This window comes from Equus caballus, chromosome 7 (genome assembly GCF_041296265.1).
Source record: "Equus caballus isolate H_3958 breed thoroughbred chromosome 7, TB-T2T, whole genome shotgun sequence".
In the NCBI taxonomy this organism is placed as follows: Eukaryota; Metazoa; Chordata; class Mammalia; order Perissodactyla; family Equidae; genus Equus; species Equus caballus.
In genome coordinates, this window is record NC_091690.1 from 94,956,000 (window position 1) to 94,971,849 (window position 15,850).

Here is a 15,850-nt window from a genome sequence, read left to right on the forward strand (position 1 = left end):
ATATCAGAAGCGACCCTTGGTAGAGGAAACCCTAGAGGACATTTTGGGGATTTTGTTTCCCAAGAAAGCACAAGATGGTGTTTAGACATGCTGATCCTTCAGGGCTGAGCATTGTTTTTTATTATGTGTGATAAATGATAAATAAGTAGCATGCAGTGATTTGCCATCACTCTCTCACATACCTGAAGCCCAGTGTGAAATCTGGCCTGTATTTCTGAAGGGTTAACAGGAATGAATTCTATGTTTTGGAATAAAACAGAATATTAGCGAGAGAGAGAGAGGAAAAAACATAATCCTTATTTCTTTTCAACATCTATTTCTCTGCTTGTGGTTTCCTGCGGAGCTGGATAACAATAAAAGCTGCAGTGTTCTCAGAAGACTAATTGAAAGACCACAGATAAGTGAGGGAGGAATACAAATGGCCATGATCAGGTAGAAAGCATTCACAATTTTACCATAATCATATTTGAAAGGTGTTAGGGGACTAAAGGCTGTATGTCATTAATTGCAATTACCACAAAACAAGGTGAAACAAGTAGTACTTTTAAAAATAAGTTAAGAGTATTTAACATTATTTCTTGGAATAAAGATGGTCTGGAGAAAATGATGGTAATGATAGTAAACAATGCAATTTAAACTTTCTCAGATTTGTGAGTGTGTTTGTGTGCGTGTGTGTGTGTGAAAGAGAGAATATTAAAAATGTTACGACTGAGGGCCTCCTGCTTCTGAACATGTGGAATAATAAGGGGCAGATTATCCTCATGTTGTAAACATCTGGAAACAGGACAAAAATCAGTGAAACAGCTGTTCGCAAACTGACTGAAACTGTCTGCCTGGAGGCATTTTCTCAGCACAGGCACATGGAGGGGAACCCACAGTGGTTTCTCCGAGTTCGAGAGGAGATTCAAGTGCAGGAAGGATGAAGTGGTGAGAATTTGCAAGACAGATCTCTTGAGAGGTCTCCCTGAGTCACTGGTGAGTCTGAGGCTCTGAAAGCATAGAGCGCCTCTCTGCAAAGTGGAGAGGTTCTTGCTCTGAACAGCCAGAATGGAGAGGTCTTGGAGAATTCCTTTGGCATTCCATCGAGCCCCCAGACACGCCACATTCTAAGTAGGGATGACCTGTTCCTGGAGGGACGCCTTCTCTGAGTCTTCTTCATCCAGTACAGACACAGGCCTCAAAGTGTAAAACTGATTCCCAAAAAGACTCAATGTCAGGACAAACACATATTCTTTAAAGGAAGATAAATTCAAACATCATGAGGTTAAGTATCCAATGCAAATTACCAGACATGCCAAGAAATAACAACATGACTTTTCACCAGGACAAGAATAAGTCAAGAGGGCGAGGAGGAAGAAGTTACAGAGACTCAGAAACCAGAGACGAAGGCACCACAGTAGTTATCACACACGAGCGGTAGGGCTTAAAAGTTAGCACAGACATACTGAAGTGGGAAATAAAACATATTTAAAAAACAAATGGAGCATCCAGGGATGAAGAATAAAATATCCAAAATAAAAAGTCAGCTAGGTAGGATTAACAGAAGATTAGACACTGCAGAAAGAAATATCAATATACTTAAAGATATAGCAATAGGATCTATAAAGCTGAAGCATTCATGCTAAAGTAACTGAAAAGTTAATAGAAATTTAATGTATGGGTAATTAGAGTCCTAAAAAAGGGATGAGTAGTAGAAAAAAATTTGGAGGAATTATGGCTAAATTTTTCCAAATTTGATGAAAACTATAAAAGCAACAGGTCCAGGAAGCTAAGAAAATAAATGCAAGGCCAACATGCACGCACACACCTCCCAAGTCATATTAAAATCAAATTGCTGAAAAACTATCAATAAGGAAACCATTTAAAAAGCAGCCAAAGGTGTGGGGACATGGAGGGAAGACACATTACAGAGAGAAGTCAAGATCAGATTGATTATAGTTTTCTTGTCAGAAAATATACAAGCAAGAATATAACAGAATAGTATCTTAGAGTTTAAATGGTGCAAAATAAATATTTTAAAAAGAAGTAGAGTTTAAAGCACTTCTAGCAAAGCACATGCCGTTTGGTAACCTTCCAGAACATCAATATCCAGATGGAAATGCAAAGAGAGAAGATATTCAGGTCGGCAGAACTTTGTAATCGGTGACATTTGTAATTAGATGTGGAAGAAGACTGAGTGATGCCAGCAGATTGGCAGGAAAGATGTAATAATTTTAAGAGGTTCATTATAACCAGAAGAAAACTTTATAGAATTTTATAGAACAAAAATTTTAATAGCATATTAGTAATTATGACATGGACCCCAATTAAACATCTCAGCATGCCCACACTTCTTCGCAATGTGAATGTGTTTCCTCCCAACAAGCAGTAGAGACAATTTCTCCACCTTTTAAATCTAGAAGGGACTTGTGACTTGTTTTGAACCATATAATGGTGCAAAAGTGACAAGTGAGTTTCTGAGTCTAGGCCATAAGATGCCTTAGAATTTGCATTCTAAATCTCTTGAAATCTGGAAACTACCTTGCTATAAAGAAGCCGAGGTTAGCCAACTACGAGGAAGAGAGGACACCCGGAAGAACATTATGTATAGCTGAGAGCCCACATAAACAAGTGGGCACACGAGGCAGGTCATATTGGGTCCTCCAACCCCAGTGAAGCTATCAAATATTTGCAGCCTCAGGAGCGAACCCAGGAGAAAACCAAAGAATTGCCTTAGTTGACAACCAAAAAAATTGTGAAAAATAATAAATCCTTGCTGTTTTAAATCACTAAATTTTGGGTAGCTTAATTTCTTTTTTCTTCAGAGCAATAGATAACTGAATCAGATATCAGTTCCAGAAGTGGGGTGCTACCATAACTAAAACCTAAAAGACGTGGCAGTGACTTTAGGATGGAGTAGGGGAAAAAATGCTGGGAGAGAGGTGAGACTGTTAGTGGAGGCGTGAAGAACAGTGAGAAATCTGCTATTAGAGGCTGTTGTAACTTGGAAGCTCTAAAAGTTACCTAATGAATGTGCACAGCTAGCTAAAGCAATTTCCAGGTAGCATGCTGCAATTCCAAGTGGCTTCTTTCTGCTGTATACGATGTCTTTACAAGAGAGAGACAAATTAAAGAAAAAATTGTTCCGTTTCAAGAATAATTTAAAATAAATGAAAAAGATCCAGGTGATTTTCTGAAGCCAACAAAAATTTTCAAAATAAGAAATAGCCTTAGAGTAAATATGGAACCAAGGGTAGATTTGTAAGAACCCTGATTAAAATCTGTGACATAATTAAAACAATTCTTTGTAGAACTCTCCTAAACTGAAAAGGAGTCTGTTAAGCTCAAACTGAAAAAACACACCCGACCCCAGTTCATCATACCTGCTCTCACCAGAACATGTAAATGACTTCCAACGAGAAGCCTTGAAAAAAAAGTTGAGCTCCCCAACTCCCCAAACTATTTCAAAGGCGTATAAGACCAAGATTGATTGTCTTGGAAGAAGCATTTTACCAAATGTGGCTCTCCCTCCTCCCTCTTACCCAGACTTTCAAATCAAAATCTGATTTGAATTTGGATGTAACTACATTGCCCAAGATAGATTTTGATTCTACCATAATTTTCACACGCAGGTCACTGACAAAAAAAAAGTGAAATTTTCCACCACATTAAACTGGAGAAATTCCCCAAAGTGCGGGTCACTTATACTCAGGCAATTGGGAAAGTTTCATACCAAAGTGCATTATTGCATAATTTGGCAATATTATATGTGGTTATTAACTTGAAATTACTGCTATCAAAAAAAGTTCACAAAACTATGCTCCCAGCAGTCTTAAGAGAAAAGAATGCAGCCAACCAATGGAGCCACATTCCAAACACTGCACTCGGGAGTATGGAGGTTTAAGGCGGTTCTGGGTCCTTGGGCTCTCCACCCAGCAGACGGCATTTAATGAGAATTCCGACATCCAAGGAAGGGTTGAACACATGTGGGCCTTAGCAAGAACTGGAAGCAGAGAGGCTCCAGGGAACTCCCTGGAGATGGTCTGATCTGAAGGACTCTGCCTGCTGGTTTCCTTTGAAATGGAACTGAGCTCCGGCTGCATGCTGTACTAAGGCACAGGATCCTAAAGACAATGGAAAACTACTTGGAGACAGAAGCGCCTTCCTCTTTCTCTTCTAAAATTTATTTTCCAACTCTCTCCTGATCCTGTGCAGTACCAATAAATAAAATGCTTTACACTTTCACTGTAGAATCCCGTTCGTATCTTTGAAATGATATCTTTGAAAAACACACAAAGAAATAAAAACTGTTTCTGTCTTAGTTTCACACCTCAGGCATCTGCTTATGAACCGGAAAGCCTGGAATCAGGGGAAGGAAAAAGGCAAGAGAAGGAGTTCATATTATGCTCACAAAGCTTTATTTGATAGCCTATTAAAATAACCAGTACAGACTGCTGTTTAACCTGCCTATTTTATTATTTAAATATTGTTTCCAATTTTGGCCAAAGAGTTTGCCATTATATTTGTGTGTCTTGTTCTCATTCTGGCAGCCATCTGTGGTCTTTAGGATGTAACCTATGGTCTGCACGCTCATTCTTTGTCTTCATTACATAGAATTATATGTATATCTGAGAGCTTGTAAAAATCTTTACAGTGACCTCTTCAAGTTACTTACTTTACAAATGATGAACAACTTCAGAAAGAGTAAATGATATTTCTGTAGTGCAAGTAATGTTAAAGGATAAGACTTAACGGCAGATGTCCGTGTTTCGTGACTTATTCAGGATTCATTCTTCTACAATATGGTCCTTGGGTAGTATATGATTAACTTTATAAGAAACTGCCAAGCAGTACCTCAGTTTCGTTTTATCATTTTACCCAACACCTCCAGTTTTGTTCTATATCACATGAACATTTGACGTTATTGGTTTGTTGCTTTTTTTCACCTGTTCTATTAATTGTACCATGATATACAGTTGTCATTTTAACTTGCATTTCCCTGATAACTGTTTATTTTGAGGACTTTTTTAATGTGTTTTTGTGCCATTGGTATACCTTCACTTGTGAAATGTCTTTTATTCAAGTATTTTCCTTTTTTTTTTTTTCTTTTTGTGACTTGTCTTTTCATTGTTGATTTGTAAGAATTCTTTTTTGCTGAGGGAGATTTGTGCCAATCTTCCTCTGCTTTGCATGGGGGTTGCCATGACAACATGGCCGCTGATGAGTGGTGTAGGTCAGCATCCGGGAACCGAACCCAGGCTGCTGAAGTGGAGCGTGTGGAACTTAACCACTAGGCCACAGGACCAGCCCTCATATTTTTACTGTAAGTCCATTGACAGAAATATATTGTGAAAATAATTTGTTGCCTTTTGTATGTTTACCCAACCATTTTCTTAATTGTATTTTTGGATAGAAGAGATTGGATGAAGGAAATTCCTCTGAACTTTCCTGATAGCTGATACCTAAAAGGGCCTCTGAAGGATTCCTCTCAGCCCTCCTGCTTGGATTGCTGCCTTTAGAGGGTGGCCATATTTGCACTGGGGGAGGCCCTGGCCACTTCAGCTCTCTGATTTTGACTATGAATTTTTTAGATCATTTGCCTTGCTTTGAGAATGGAAGTCTCTGGTGAGTTTCTATATCCTCACCAGAAGGGAACATGCGTTTCATCCAATTTTAAAGTATCTTTCACAAAGTTAGAAAACATCAACAGATCACTCTTGTGTGTCAGGAATTGCTCTGAGCTGGTGAGAGAGCTGAGCTGTCAGGTGTGGGAGTAACTGATTAAAAACAACAAGCCAAAATGAAAATAACAGTGAAGTTTTTCATCACTTACTGTGATAGTACAAACAAGAGTCTAGCCCAGAGAAAGCGCCACCTCTCTCTCATTCCATTTTCCCCTGTGGGACAGTGCACTGGTCAAGGGTCAGATGGCTCAGCATAGATGTGGGGGTCATCTCACTGCCAAGGGAGGCTGAACAAAAGCCTCCTGAGTTTTATGGACCCCAGGAGGCTGGAGGAGAGGGCAAAAGGGAAGAGCTGGGAGTGGAAGAGTACTGAGTACTAAGTCAGAGTGGAGAAATGTCTTCAAAGTTTTCCTCTCCTCCCTTCGACCTCTTAAGAGGGCCTCAGCAGAGATGCCTGAGGAAGACCTCACCTGAAGGCCCCAGATAAAGAGACTTAGAATCAAGGCTCCTGGGCTAGAAATGCGAACGTGCAAAAGAGCACAACCAGCCAGAAGGTCCTGAGTCCTTGACCACAGCTCCCCCTAAAGACCAATGCATTGGCTGGTGCCGGGAGAGCAGCCTTCTCCCACGATGCCTGCCAGGCAAAGCCTTTGTAATTGCCTGAAAAGTCACACGTAGGTTTTTGGCCAGGAGCCATACTCCTTCACAGCCTGTCTTTGAAGACAGGAACAGCAAATACAATGGTGTTTAAATGATAGAGCATGGGATATTTCATATCTGACATTTTAATATAGCATCGTTTAAATTTTCATGATCTGGAATAACCTGTGTTTGATCACAGCTTTGGTAGATGATGTTGAAAATCTCAGTTTCCTCATCTATAAAAAGCAGTTAATAATAGAACTCATTTCATAAGGTTATTGTGACAATACTTGTAACGTTTGGGACCAGTGCCTGCCATTTTGCCAAGAGCTCAAATAATGTTAAGCCTTTTTGCTTTGTTTTGTTTTCTTCCAAACTGCATTTATTCTGCTCATCTCTAAGGCATTCTGTAACATTCTGATAGGAATCAATCATCAATCAAAATCTGCAAGCTTCTTAGAAAGTGGCTACTGTGTAAGATGGGGACCTTCAATTCAATAGCACACAAAGAATTATGAAGGTGGGGAATCTGCGTGCTCTCTCTCATCTCTGTGCCCCAATCCAGCTTCTTCTCAAAGCCAGTAGACTTCACTGAACCTTTGTAACTAACACAGCTTTCTTTGTCCCTGTCTTGAAGGAAAATGGCAGGGACCAAGAATAATGAAATAAAGGCATGGATTTTAGAGATAAATACTCTTGGTTACCAAGTTTAACTTATTAGCTGTGTTATCAAAAGCAAATTACATAAACTACCTGAGTTCCTCACCTGTATATAATGGGAAAATAAAACTTATTTAGGGCATATAGACATATATTTTAAAAATGTACTGCAATTCTTAGCATGTATATAAGGCATTCAATAAATAGTAGCTACTAGTTTAATTACTGTAATACCAACGAATGATAGTCTTACATATTTTGAGTGTTTAATGCTCAATTGATTCTTACCTGAAGGTTAATTTTGAACAGCTGAGTGTCCAAATCTTATCACCTGTTATATAAACTTATGTTTATATCATAATCATATTAATCTTGCACTGTGATGTATATTAGATCTCATAATCTCTCTGAACCCCAAGAATTGTATACATAAAGTTTTTAACTCAAAAGAATCCAAGTAATTTACTATTAATCTTTCCACAAAGTCCTGAGTGTTTTAGTCTTCCCTTGATACAAAAAAATCAAATATTCTTTTATGGCGTAGGGGAGTCTTGTGTAACTTCCAACCTAACTTTGACTTCTTAAACCCACATTCTCTAGGTAGTGCGGCTCATCTGAGGAGCCTGTTCTGGGCTCCTGAGACCTTAATTTAGTGGTCAGGTTGTGGACATCAAATGCAGGTATCTGTATAGATTCCTCAGCTTTGGACTGCATAACATCGCAAACGAATTTTTGATAATGATTGAGCCCCAAGGACAGCCTCACCTGCACTGGCACCGGGTCCCACCCTTAGAAAGATCCCATAGTCAGTTTAATGATCTTGAAATCCTTAATCATTTTTAGATAAAGGCCTCACATTTTCATTTTGCACTGAGTCTGTTGAACCAATAATTTGTCAATACAAATGATTTTCATTCACTCTGTATAATTATGTACAACGGAATATAAAAACTTTGCAATGAATTTCAATATCAGTTGTAAGTTTCTCCTCCTTTGGGAAAGGCAATGACCTTGAACCTGGATGCTAGAGGATAGTTGTGATCTTGATTGGGTCTTCTTGTGTATGGCCCATGCTATTCTCTGCTGTTTGCCTTGAAGATTTGGTCTTGTTTAGGTCTCTTACAACAAAGTATTAAGTAGTGCCTCTGCTGAGTTATTATTATTTGATTGTTTTGAAAGTTTTTTTTCTCTTTGAAATGCTGTGCACAATCGTTGCCCGGGGTCAGCAATCTCTGGCTATTTTTGTCTTCTCATTTCCAGCTATTATTAAAATATTAGAGTTCTTCTGGCAAAGTAATGGGAACATGGCTTTTAAAACCTTTTTTTTTTGTGGGAAGAGTAATGTCTATTTCAAGTACAATCTAAAAATAAATCCCCATTGAATAGAAAATGTGGACTGCATGTCAAGCTTTTAACAATATATGAAAAGATCACCTCACAGAAGCAATCACTGAGAAATAACTCAGTTCCTGGTCATACCTATGGTCATGGGGCACTATGTTTTGGTAACCATTCCCTTTGGCCAAGGAATCATATTCCAATTTTCCTATAGGGGAGTGCAACCCTTCCTCTAACTCTAATTCTCCTGGGGTCAGTGGGACTCTATCCACGTATAGAAGCGAGCTTGGTTAAGGGGAAACAAATTGACCCAATCCTGGATGATTAACATAATCCTCGATCCCTAGCAACAAAAATTGTTCTAGATATGGTACCTGACTCAAGATGGTTCAAAGCGAACCCCAGGAGGTAAGCTGGAGTTATCAGGAACAGAAATTTTCTTTTCCTGTCAAACTGTTGGCCGTAAGGATGATATAAGCTGAAAATGTTGTGGTCACTTTTATGAGGCCTAAGAATAAAGACAGCATAGTGCCAAAGTATAAGAATGCCATTTCTTAGCCCCCTGGATGACATTGCCCTGGTTTTTTCACATGTAGTTAAAAATATTTACTTTTTTATACAATTAACTTTTAGTTTCTTCTACTGCAATCAAACAAATAACTTATACATAATAACTGGTTAATCAAACCATACTCCATGTTATATACCTTGTTCTTGTTCATATTTCATTTACGTTTTCTATTTTTCCTGTGTCTCTCACGTCTGAACATCAATAATTTAATAGAATTAGGAAGAGAATATCTTTTTGGCAACTCCAAGAATATTATTTTCCACAATCTAGAATAATGATATATTGTATTTTATTTGTGTGTGGTTGTGAAACTATCATTCCAACCTACTGAAAAGTAGACTTAACATCTAATAATTGTTAACCATTTAGTAGGTGATTATTGACATCACGTTTATGCCTAGTAAAGTTACATGCTAAATCCCCAAAACAAACTCACTTTTCCTAATAGTTTCCACCATATACATCCTATTATAATCCTCATTATCTCTTGTAAGTAGCTTTTTATAAGGTAATATTTCCCAAATTTTTTCATTCATATACCACATTCATATGTTATCTATATACAATCGGTGCTATCTGTTTAATATTTTTCTCTAAATTGGTTCAAATTTTTGACTTATTATATTTCCTTAATATATTTTTTAAATAGAAAAAAAATTTAAAGTTACTCTACGTATCAGCAAACACCAATTGTGTTATACAGAGACATAAGTGTGGATCTTTGACAAAATATCAAATTGGAAGTGATAGAGTTTCTACGTAAAAAAGAAAAGCTTCAGATTGGTGTCTGGAGCCCCACATCAGCAGTATAAGTTGCTGTATCTATAGCCTGTATATGTGGATCAGTTAATTAACCTTTGAAATGTAGTATGTAACAGTTTCCCCGTTCTCTAAGACAACCTTCAACAAGGCTAGACATACAATAGATATTAAATAAATGATGTTGGATTGTTTTTATCACTTTACTAAATTATAACAACTTTCTTGGGAATGCCTTTTGAGAATCATATTTAATTTTCCAACCAGGCATTAATGATTCATAATAGATAAAAATGTATTTTCTAAAGTGAATTACACCTAAACCTGTTCTCTTTATCTTTGTTCTATTCTATTACAGACAGCATGACAAGAGACTGGGATAATGAGGGATGCTGTGGAGCACTGTGTCTGACAGTTCATCTCAAATTGCAGCCTGCACAGGAGTTATCAAAGCCACGGCAACTCCAGAAAATCGATGTAATTTTAATGCCTATCTTGCCTGATTGTTTTTCAAGAAATCAATAACAAAACACTGTCCTTGACAAATGACTCTAAAGCTTACTTTTTATCCTGCAGAACAGCTCTTACAGGGTGCATGCGACTGTGGCTCAGCTACAGAATTCCTCGAATGAGGCACCAAAAGTTGCAGAGTTTGAAAGCAAATGAGAATGATTTAGCCTGGTTCTCAGTAGCTCACATCCAAGGGAAATTGCCTCTTTTCGTGGATATTGCTAGACATTGTGCACAAAAAGGAAAGGTGACTATCAGTTCTTCTAGATCCATTTTCCATGCTCTCCAGCATCCTTGGCATCCCAAGAGTGTCCCAGAAGTCTTATTTTTATGGTTTCTTTGTTCTCTGATTTCTATTTGTTTGGGAACAATGATACATACTAGAAAGAGACCGAAGAGTGGGAAAAAGAGGTTCTCTTCTTTCTGGGCTCTAGGCTGGCAGTGAAGGATTTCCTCTGTTAGAGGCCGTATCTCTTAACTGGCAGTTCTAATCTACAGCTAGATTGCTCTCCGCTTCTGCTAACAACTCTCACCTTTTGTCCCATTAAAACCAAAGGTAGTAATTGCTTAACTTTCCTGCTATCCCAGGGTCCTTCATCAATATTGGTTTTCTTTAACTCAGTCCACATTCTCATAATAGCCCTTCTACTAAACTTGATTTAATAACTCTTTTTGAGCCTGAACTTATTTTCCTGCTAAGACTCTGATACACCAATATCAGGAGTGGCCCAAGAAACACATTCTCAAAATGGGAATGTGGGATTGGACTTTTCATATATTTGATAAACGCATGAATATCCTGGTCAGAGAAAATGGGACTCGGTACTATATGGATTGCAAGGGCATCATGATTATAAAACTCACAGTGATAATGGCATGAAGAGAGTAGTGCAAGTGGAGGGCAAGATGTAGAGAATTAGAGAGCGCTTAACAACTCAGTCAGTATGACAACGAAGAATAAAGAAAAATGGTAGCTTAGGATGCTGCTTCTGGCAAAACTAGAGCCTACACAGAGAAATGGACAAAGTAAATGTTTTTAATGCTCAATTCAGGAGAGGGGAGGAAAGACTATTTACCAGTTTTAATGATTGTGGACCAATCTCCAGGTCTGAATATAAGGGTTGTAAAGTTGCCAAAACAATTAAGTGTTCAATCCATCCAATTATCTTACAGTGTAGGGGAAGGCCTGGGACTCTGAGACATAGGATGGAGACAACTGATCTGACACAGTCAAAGAAAAGGCCTTTGAACATTTAAATCCCACTGAACTTCCTTGCTAAAAAGAACATACTTCTACGTTCCCTGAGCCCATATTGAGAGCTGGATTCCAGCAGAGCTGGCCCAAGAGGAGTTAGGCTATACATATAACAGAAGAATTACAAGATCTCACCAATTTAAATAGGAAGGATCACAAGCATATGTATGAAATTGGTTTTTGTTGTTGTTGTTTAATTTGCCAACATGGATGCACTCACTTGAGATTTAAAGTATTGACTTGGCTTGTGTTAGCTTTCTGATCTCAATCCCATTACCTGGAAAAAGCTGTTTTTATAGAATCATGGAATGACCTGTTGAAAGCTTAGAGTAACAGCTAGGAGAAAACACCCTGCAATATGTGGCTCTGATTTAAAGGACATGGTATATGCTTGAGACAGGTGAATAATATAAGGTGAAGTCTCCCTTGTAGCTGCATTATATGTGTCCAGGAATGAAAATGTAGAAATGAAAGTGGCTCTTGGCACTATTTCACCTAATAACTCCATTGTTGCTTCCTGTCCCTCTATCCTTTGGCTCATAAGTTTAGAAGCCTTGCACAAATGGAAGAATGCCTCAATGTGGGAATATACCCATGACACATTCTCATCTTCGGGTGGGGCTCTTTGCGCCATTAAGACAAGAGGCAGAGAACAGAGTCACTATATCGGCCCAGGTACTCGATATTGATTACACTACAGAAATTGGTTTGTGGGAGCAAAAACTATATCTGAATACATTGAGTACATTGGGGAGCTCCTTCATACTTTCTTGCCGACAGTATTAGTTAATGGAAATCTGTGTTACACAAATACCGACAAGGCCACCAAGGACTCATATTAAGAACAAATAAAAGTCTACTATGCCTCATTTTTTCTCTTAACCCTATTCAGACCACTGTAAACCTTCCATTCATTAAACACCTGTTTTGGGGTGTGTCATCTCTTTCTTTTAGGGACCAGAAATTATATAATGATCAATGTGAGAACTATCGAAATCTGAGATGGCAAGGAATTGTGATATCAAATAATTCTTTCACCCTTTAAAAACAAAAATCAGGTTATTTTACTCCCTTGCTCAAACTGCTTAAAGTCCCTACAAGGTCATGCAGGATTCGCTGCTGCTTCCTTCCCTGACCTCAATTCCTATCGTTCCTCCCATGGTTCCCTCTGGTCCCACTGCATTGGTCTTGCAATTCTTGGAATATGCCACAATTTTTTCTACCAAAGGCCTCAAGTAGAAACATCTGCACTAGGACTTCTCATAACTTTCTACTTCACGTCCCTGGATAATGCTCACATTTCGCATCTCAGAAAAGCTTTTCATAGCTATACTATCTAAAGTATGAGTGCTTCTCTCATCATGATCTATCCTCTCTTCCAGCCTCATCGATGCCACTGCTCTCATCGTTCTGAAAGTTATGCTAGTTATTTATTTAATGACTTCTTTATTGCCCATCATCCCCAGAAGGAAAATTAAATTCTGTAAAATCAAGAACTCTTTTTGCCTTACTAACTTTTATATCTTGAACCTCTAGGACAGTGTCTGGCACTTCATAGATACTAAGTGTTATCATTATGAACACTTTACTGTCGCTAAAGTTTCTGAGACTTTTCTTATCTCTGTGTGGCTTGGCCCAGGGCATTAGTTCTGCCATGAACCTATTTTCTCATTATAAAAATGGGTAAAATTAATATATGTCCTGGCTATCTGTGATGATGCATGTGAAAGTGAATGAATATTAGAAGTCCTCCTTTATAATTCTCAACTTCCTCTCTCTCCACTCCTAGTCCTTGAGCCTTGATTAAACCATAATATGCATCACTTCAGGCATATTATCTCACCCACCCTTTTTCATGAATAACCAGGATTCTTTTCAAGATAAGTGCTGAATTATGTTTAAATCTAGTGTTTATGCTCTGTAAAAATTCAAATATCCTGTTAAAATTGGAATGAAAGCTGTTATAAAATAATCTATGCCCTCTTCAGTCTGTTTTATTTCCTTATTACTATATTTTATCTGATTTTCAGTCAGAGAATTTCTTAGGAATCAGTATTTTATATCTAATAGTGGATGGTTAATTTCTATTGTTCTTGGACAGTGCTATCGTACACTGATCACTAAGGCATTAGGGTTAAACCACTGTAGATATTTACACTTACTGAGGGTCAGTACAACCGTAACTTAGGTGACTGTCATAATCAGTAGCATTTAGTATATGTATATAAAAAGGGTTAGTTAAGAAGAGTTTTAAAGAAGACTCAATTTAAAACCAGGCTTATATTTGTAATCACTTAAAACCAAAATGTTAGAATTATGTCACACCCTGGCTTGCTAACTATTCTTAGCCACCACACAAATGAGGAAACGGTTTTATGAATGAAAAACTGGTTTGGGGGCTACACAAAGTTGAAATTTATTAAACGCCTATTGTGTATGAGCTCCTGTGCAACTTTACGTAATCACCTTCAAATCTCCACGAGAGTCCGATGAGGTAGACATCACTATCCACGTGGGAAAGACTAGGAACTGTACCATAAGCTTCTGAAGGCGGCAAATCGATAGCCAGAAGAGGGTGTCTCTGACTTTGGAAAACAATTATATCCTCTCCTTCTTAGCTTACTTTAAGACTCTCTCCACTCTTGCTTCCACTTTAGACAAAGATGCTGGCGATTAATCCACTTTGAAAGAGAGCCTGGCCAATCCTCTTTGGCAACCCTGCCTTCACTCTCACTGTGCAATCACTCAGGAATAGAGATTTCTATCTTCCTTGCACATGCTCAGGCACCAACGTAGCTAGCCTTTTCTCACCTCCATATCCAGCTATTCAACAAAGTATATAATGGATTTGGACTGCATTGTCGATCTTCTTTATCAGCATCTGTTATCATACCATGATACTCACTGACAGAAAATCTCTGTACTTAATATCTGCTATTCAATTAAAGTGAGTATTGTCTATTTTATCAGGCATCAATTAGTAGTGCTTTCATTATTATACCACCTTCCTTTCATGGTTTCCCTATTTTCTTTTCAATATAGAAAACACTTTTCTGAGTGCCTTATTAATGAATAATCATTATATGTAACATTTGTGTGGTTCTTTATGATTCATAAAACAGTTTTACCAAATTATCTCATGTTATCTCTGCATATTACCATTTACATGCAGAAAATACTTATTAAGAAATTGCGATGTCTCTGTCCTCAAGATTCTCAGAGTAGTTGGGGTAAACAGAAAAAGCAGGAAAAAGAAATTGAATTGTAGTGTGATTCAGGCTAACATTATTCCCATGGCAGCATAGAGGAGCTTGAGGTGGGAGAATTCAGTGAAATATTTCCAAAAGAGATCATACCTGTGGAGAACCTTGAAATGTGACTAGGAATTATGTTAGGGAAGGATGCAGGAAAAACATTTCTGGCAGACCAACATCCAAGCACAAAGTTATAGAGCTATGAATCAAGACAGCATGAGATTTAGGACTGCAGATCTGGAGCCAGATGGTTAGTTAGATGTGTAAGTTTGGGCAGGTTCCCTACCTCTCTTGTTCTTGGTTTTCAATTTGCAAAATGCATATTATCATATTGTGAGCCTCACAGGGTTATTATAAGGATTAAAAGAGTTAACACATACAAAACACATAAAAGACTTCGTGGCACATAGTAAGTGCTTGCTAGAGATCAGCTGTTTGTTATCATGACTAGTTGATGGGGCGAGGTTAAGGTAGTGGAGAGAGAGCTGAGACAGAGCAGGGCAGGCACTGCCTCCATTACACACATGTAGAAACTGAAGCTCACAAAGTCATAAGTAGGAGGTATGCAACTCACTCTCTTTTTGGTACCCTTTATCGCTGGCTGTACTATTTCAGGTTGCTATTTTTTTTTCTCAAACATAATACAAGACGACATCTTTTTAACATGATTTCCTAGGTAGAAACTACTTGCTAAACAGCAGTTTAGCTGCAAAAAGTCCTTTGTGGCAAATACAATGCTTGTAATGTCCCTGGAATCCGCCTGATGATGCATACAAATGCAGTTCCGCCTCAACACTGATCCCTTCCTCTAGCAGTCATAGGCTTGTCCTGCAGGATGTAAGCATCATTCAAACGATGCAACATCCCCGAATCCTGTTTATTTACGACGGGTACTGAAATGAAGCTCTCCAACGGCAAGGCTCAGTTTCCGGAGTAACACAATTCCCTTGAAAGAAGGAAATCACACTATTCAGAGCCTCAACATGAACAGAAATGCATTTTTTAATGTGCCATTGATCAGCTATCATTTTAAATCAGAGAAACTCTTGTTTTAGGTTCTCCACCTAATCTAATCCTGATCTCTTCCGTTTGTCTAATTTCCTCAGAGATAACCACTTTCAAAAAGTTGGAGTTCTAAAATGCATATGGCTACTCAAAACATAACTGTGATATTATCCCAGTCAATATAAGGCTGTGG